The sequence below is a fragment of the Anser cygnoides genome, chromosome 21 (genome assembly GCF_040182565.1).
Source record: "Anser cygnoides isolate HZ-2024a breed goose chromosome 21, Taihu_goose_T2T_genome, whole genome shotgun sequence".
NCBI lineage: Eukaryota > Metazoa > Chordata > Aves > Anseriformes > Anatidae > Anser > Anser cygnoides.
Window position 1 is genome coordinate 2909788 of NC_089893.1, and position 6555 is coordinate 2916342.

The following is a 6555-nucleotide window of genomic DNA, read 5'->3' on the forward strand; positions in this document are numbered from 1 at the left end:
TGCAGGAGCCGTGGGCCAGAGGGAGATCTTTATTCAAAGCAATGTATGTTAACGTCTCCAAAAGCTTTTAACGGAGGCCATTATTCCCACCCTGAGAATCGATGCATTTTAATTCCCTCCGAGCTATTTGTTTGGCTTTGCTTCTGTTTTTCAAACACGCAAGACACGTTTAACAAAACAAGGGAGCCCTGCAAGAGAGACAGCGCATTGCATTTTCCCTTGAAACTACTGGAAGTTCATTTTCAAAGCAGGGCAGTTTTCTTGGAATCAATGCATATCAACCAAAATCAATACTTACTTTACGCAGATGGGCTGAGACACCTAAGTGATAGCACTCTATGGCATTGGTATCCAAATCTATATGTTTTCAACAAGTCAATGCATTTTAGCAGCTGCTACTGTCTTTTCACTTAAAAATAATCCGACTGTAGATAAGACCGTCCCTTTCCACTGAGTCCAGCCGTACCCTCTGTATATTTACCGATGCCAACAAACATTTATCGAATCAAAACCTTTCCATTTCCAGCTTTCTACACCCCAACCCGCTCTCCGCAGACAGGAGCTCCAGTTGCCCCTTCTCTCCACGTGGCTGCCCGGATGAGGGCTGGCACCAGCCAGGCTGGGCCACAAGTCTTGGGCACGCCGGGGAGACACCACAGCGTGCAAGACAGCACCCACAGTGCCTTCCCAAACGCTTTTGCTCCAAGCCCCTGCAGGATGGGGACCAGGAAGCCCAGGGGGCACCAGCAGCTGTCTGAGCCCCGGCTGAGGCTCAGACATTTACAATCCAACACAAATCCTGCAGTTAACACTGAGCCCTGATAGTTCACTCCTCCTCTCAATCTGGGATGAAAACCACTGCTGAACAGGCACTCCAGCTCTTGACCACTTACATTTCTACTGACATTTGATAAGCTTTTTCATCTGGCTTTGCTCTTCTGTAGTGCAATCACCAGCGTGTCCAGGTGCGCTGGCATGAAAGGCAGCATGTAAGCATATTTTTGCAGGACAGAGACATTCAATTTAGTTAAAAGGCTCTGCCAAGTGCAGTGCCTTTAAGAAGAGAGAACTGTGAGTCCCACTCGTCCCAGATACTCGGGGAGAACTCCAGACAGGGAGATCGGCCAGGGTGAGTTATTTCCATCAAATGCTTCTGTGATGTTCAGAGGGAGGCATTTTCCTCTGCTTTTTTTCTGTTCCTCTTGCTGTATGCAAATCGCTGTTCTCTGTGAGTTATTAGATAACAAAGGGCTGTTTTCTCTGCAGAGACTTGCTTGTGTCTGAACCTTGTGAGAAGGATAATTAAGGAATGCCGCAGGAAGCTGCACGGAGGATCATTTCCACCCCTTCCCCAGCGCGGTCTCAAGGAGGAAGCTACAAGAAGTTTCCTCCTAGCTGAAACACAGTGGACCAGGGGCAACAGAGGCAGATTTGTAAGGGGTGTACCAGCAGCCCCAGGTCAGCCCTATGGGCGCATGCAGTCACCTGTTTCTTGCTTCCAAAGGTGGCCACATCCGCGGCTGCCCCATCGCTGCCAGCAGCAGGGCCACGAGCGGGACGTCCCGTGCTGGGGCTGTGCCATACGGGTGCTTCTGGCACACAGCAACGTGGGCAAACCAGGCACCCACCCACACCACCAGCTATTTTCTGGCTAATTGCTGTCCCCACAAACACCCCCAGCCCGTGCAGGACTCTGGACATTCACCACGATTTCTTTCTTTGGACAAAAGCAAGGCAACGGGCAGTGCCACGACGTGCTGGAGCCGTGCAGCATCCCTGCTCCGCGCCCCACGGGGACATGCCCAGCCCCGGGCTGCCACCAGAGCCTCCCTGCAGCCAGCTGCCCCCGGAGCCCGGTCCCCCCTCGCAGGCATCCTGGAGGCCCGGCACTGCTCGCCACCGGCCGTGTTGCCATGGAGAAGATTTCTGTGCCACCAGCGACACAAAGGAAATTACGCTTTCCCTGGGATGCAGCGCTAATGAGGAGGAGGAGGAGGAGAAGAGTGGGGAAAGGGCTGGCTCGCTTCCTTTCTTTCGCTCTTTATTTCTTGCAGGAGGAAACGATTAAAAAAAAAAAAAAAAAAAGACAAACAAGAAGGCAGCGTGGGGTGGGAGGGGCTCAGCCTCTCCCCTGCCAAATGACGGAGCTGTTAGCAGCAGAGCAGGATTTGTGTGCTCCTTCCTGTGCAACGAGGCCCCGCTGGGCGATGGCAGCGAAGCCGCACGCTCACCGCGAGAGCCAAAGCAACAGGTGACATCCCGTGCCGCAGCCCCCAGCCCCGTCCCACAGCCCCTAGCCCCGTGCTGCAGCCCCCAGCCCCGTGCCACAGCCCCCAGTGAGGGGCTGCATCTTCACCCTGCACTGCTAGGAGCCACCAGGCTGCCCCTGGGGAACACGGCCAGGGGAGGGCAGTTCGGGTGCCCCTGGTGCTCCTCCACCCTGGAGGCTGAGAGGTGCAGAGACAGGGATGGGAGATGGCCAGAGATAGGCATGGAAACACGTGGCTCCGGACCTGGGCAGCCAAGCCACTTCCCTGCTGTGCCGCCATCCACCTCTGCAGGTTGCCACGCTGAGCCCCGGGGCACGGAGGTGGAAGGCCCTGCTCCTTAATAATTAGCCAAATGAGTCCTTAGCCCTACGTGCAGACAAGAGAGGGAAGGGAGGCTGGGGATGTCAGGGTGGCAGGACAGCCAGACCTGCGGGGACAGGGACATAGAGAGGGGCAGGCGGGCACGGTGGGGAGATGGGGTTATACGGCCTCAAAGAGCCCCCCTTCCCTCTGCTCTCCCCCAGCACAGCCAGCTCACAACACGCTCCCTTTGCTGCCTTGCTTCTCTCTGTTTATGTACATGAAAACCAACCCTGAGCAAAGCCCATCTGGTGGCACACCGGTCCCGGTGAGTGGCATCCCGGGCACTGCTCTGCTGCCCTGCCACCTCTGCAGCCCGCTCAGCTTCATAAATTCTCATTTGCTCCATAGCATTTGATTTCTGAGCATCTCCCAGACACTTCCTCACTTTACTACAATTGATGGGATCATGTGTAATTTGTAAATGATATTAAGTGAGGTAATAACACTCTGGGAACCGAGAGAAAATCATAAATTATTAAAAATTACTGCACTGAAATTTTACTTCTTTGCTTTTGTACCTGACTGATGGCTCACGTGCTGTCTTCTCTGCCCCCGAGACCTTCAAACCTACTCTTCCCCATCCATTACACCTCCGTGGGAGCCCGATGGGTGAGGCGCGGGGTGAGCTGCAGGAACAGCCTCGCCAGCACCTCCAGCATCTTCCCCAAGTCCTGCGTGGGAATGGCACGGCCATGCCGTGGCTGCCTTCAGACGTCCTCTCTCTGAAGCTTGCCCTGGTCTTCTCCTGCCATTAGAGCTCTGGTTGCATCTGCTGCCACCAGCAGCAAGCACAGAACAACACAAGGGCAGCGCACCTGCACACGTTATCACCAACACCGCAGCGCTCTCACCACGTACGTAAGCTCCATCCCTCACCCGCTGCCAAATATTTTCTCCTCGTCTTTGGCAGTGTGCGCTCGTCGGGCTGTGCTCATCAGCACCAGATCTGCTGGAAGCCCACAGAAACCCCGGTCCTTCCCCAGGTCTCCCCGAAGCCCGCGAGCCCCCAGCTGCCCCCGGCTCACCGTGCGGGCAGAGGACAGCTCTGGGGCCGTGGCCCCCGCTTAGGGCTGCTGCAGGTTCCCGTGCTCCAGGCGCTGCCCGACAAGGGAGCAAGCTCATGCATTTTTCAAGGCGATCGATGCAGCCAGGCACCCCGTAGACATAATGACTGCATTGGCCAGGATGCAGAGACAGGCTGGGTGAATGGCTCCGAGTCTGGCGTAATAGTCAGAGCCCTTGGAAAGCCGGGCATTATTTATAATTTAACTTATAATTTGCTGCTCAAACCCAGTGGTTTAAAGTGGTTGGATGTCAGCGTGCCTTTGGAGAAGGGAGCGGGACGGCAGAAAGAAGAGCATAGTTTTTCCCAGCTTCAAAACCCAGGGTGTTTGAAAAGCTCCTCACTGAGGTTCTGACCTACTTTGGAAGGCAAGAAACAGCCTCCATCATTAAAAAACGAAGTCAAAAACCACAAAATGCAGCCCAGCCGGCTGTAGGAACGCAGACCCAGTCCCTGCACAGCAATCAGAGGCAATTTGGGAACAATGCCACAGGTAATTATCCCAGATTTCAGCTCCAATCCCCCTGCCCACCATGAGGACGCGGGAAGGCACTGGGGGAGCAGGAACCTGCCCTGGGTGACGGCTGCTCCCCAGGCGCCAGCACCCTCCCCGGCTGCGGACACACATCCCATGCACCTTACTGATGACGGGCAGAGAGGCGACATCCAGTGTGGGCAGCAAGAAAGGAGTGAGGTTGGTATAAAAGTGTTTTGTCAAAACTTTTTTTTCTCCTATGGAAAACAAGGTTTTCAATCAAACTGTTTCTGGTTGAAAGCAATCTGCTTTCTTTGAACAGCTTTCCAGATCCAGCAGTTTAGGCCAAAAACTTGTCACTTCCAAGCCAGCTCTTTTCTCATCTTTCAGCAGATTATTTTTTATTTTCAACAAAGTCATAAACCACCTTCTGCCTGGCATTACAAAGGTTATAAGCGTGTAGCCATCCCCAAAATTATTTTCTCTGAACAAGCAGTTAGAGATGCCCATTTGCATTCAGCTCTTGCGCTTCCCTTCATTTTCAGTGAACCCTGGTTCAAGGCTGGACACGGGGGAAGAGCTCGCACCGGGTGGCGGAGAAGGACGAGCTGGGGCAGCGGCTGGAGCACGAAATGCTTCCAGGGTGCTCGAGCTGTGGAGCTGAGCCCTGCTGGGCGGGATGCGACCCAGACAGATGATGCATGCACCCTGGCCAAGGCATCACCCGCAGTTCCCCGCTCCCATGCGACACCCACAGTGGGAATTTGTTCCTGCAGACCAGGTATTGCATTGCTGCCATGCCCATGTGGAGCTGGAGTAGAGAGGACGTGCATGCCAGGCTGGCTCCCGGCCCCTGGGGCTCTTTCCCTGGGGCCAGCGGCTCTCGCAGACGCACACAAGAGCAGAGGCACGGGGAAGGCCCCCGGGATGCAAACACCTGCGCCCACACCCAGGTGATGCTTTGCAGAGCCCGGCATTGTGCTTCGGCACGGGACCTCATCCCCCCGCAGGTGCCGCAGCGAGCACGGGGCAGTTTTGTTCTCCCATCCTGGCACCTCATTACAATTGCACGGCGATCCTTCTGGGTGGGTTTGCCTCCTGCCTACTTTAAGCTGAGGCCGTTGGATCGGTGCAACAGCCTGTAAGCTGTCAAATTACATTTTCGGAAGCAAATTGCTTTTATAATTAATTTAATTATTATTACAGTGCCGAGTTTTTGTATTGGCTTAATAAACGTAATCAGGTTTTGCCCTCAGTCTCCTTCCCTACTCCTTCTTACTTCCTTTCGTGAGTTGGGCAATTTGGGGAGGAAATAAACAGACACAGGCTGAGTAATTAAAGTTTCAATTGTTGTCATTCGTTAAATGGTACATGTTTTAATTATCCTCTGAGTCTTCCCATGCATTCATGTCACCCGTGGCTTGTGAGAAGAAAAACACCACCCCAGCCCACTGCCAGCGCACACAGAAGCAGGGAGGCTCTTGCGCGAGGGCTGGTCCCTCCTCCCCAAAGTGAGTAATTTTGAGTTGCCATGGAAACTGACGGATGGGACCGCTCACGATTTTGTTGCTGCTGCTGCTGCTGCTGTCAGAAGAGCTTTAAACTTCTGAGCTGGGCAGCCCCGCTGCCAGAGGTCCTGGCCCCAGCCCAGAGGGGCCACGGGGGGTCCCCAGGCACCCCAGAACCAGGAGCAGGATTTCCATTTGGCCATCCTCGGTTGTACCCTGCTTGCACGTTGCATCACGTCGCCTCTCGGTGACCTGCTCCCTCGTATGGTAACTCCAACACCAGATCTGCCCACTCCTGCAGGCTCTAGCCCCAACAGCTGTGTGCTTTGTGCTTCTGTCTCAGCAGAAAACCCGAGGCCAGGAGCAGCGCTGAGGGGATGCTGGTAGAGGCGCTGCACCCCCCGAAGATGCCACGTTTCTGCTTGCAGTGAGATCTGCCACTCAGCCTGTTTTTAATCTCGTCTGCCACCTTGCTCACCGCATTTCAGTCCCTTTCTCCAAACGCTTCGGAGCACCAACTCAACTGTCTGCAGAAGCTGAGCTGCACTACATCAACATTATTACCTTTATCAAGCAAACTTGTAATGTAATCAAAAAGATATCAACTTCGTTTGACAAGATCCATTTTCCATGTACCTGTGTTGATTGGCATTTATTATATTACCTCCTTTAATTTTTTATTAATCAGATCCTGTATCAGCTCTCCCATTATATTGTCCGGGATTGATGTTAGCCTGACAGGCCTGTAATTACCCACATCATCCCATTTACATCTCTGAAACACTGGCAGGGCTCTGGGCTTTGCACCACCCTCAGCCCCGGACGGGGCAACCAGGGCAGGGAGCTCTGCTGGGGGCCCACGGGGAGCTGCAGCAC

At 54.1% G+C, this 6555-nt stretch overlaps 1 long non-coding RNA gene across 3 annotated transcripts; it reads left to right on the forward strand.

Moving 5' to 3' along the window:
* The first annotated feature begins 428 nt into the window (after positions 1-428).
* Positions 429-6142, forward strand: LOC106039706 (uncharacterized). Of its 3 annotated transcripts, none has more exons than XR_010826197.1 (4): positions 429-2251; positions 3191-4390; positions 4717-4952; positions 6023-6142. It is a non-coding gene; the product is annotated as an uncharacterized lncRNA (long non-coding RNA). The 3 variants fall into 3 exon arrangements; XR_010826198.1 differs by having other exon boundaries at positions 6026-6142; XR_001209456.3 differs by having other exon boundaries at positions 3191-3487.
* The last annotated feature ends 413 nt before the right edge of the window (positions 6143-6555 follow it).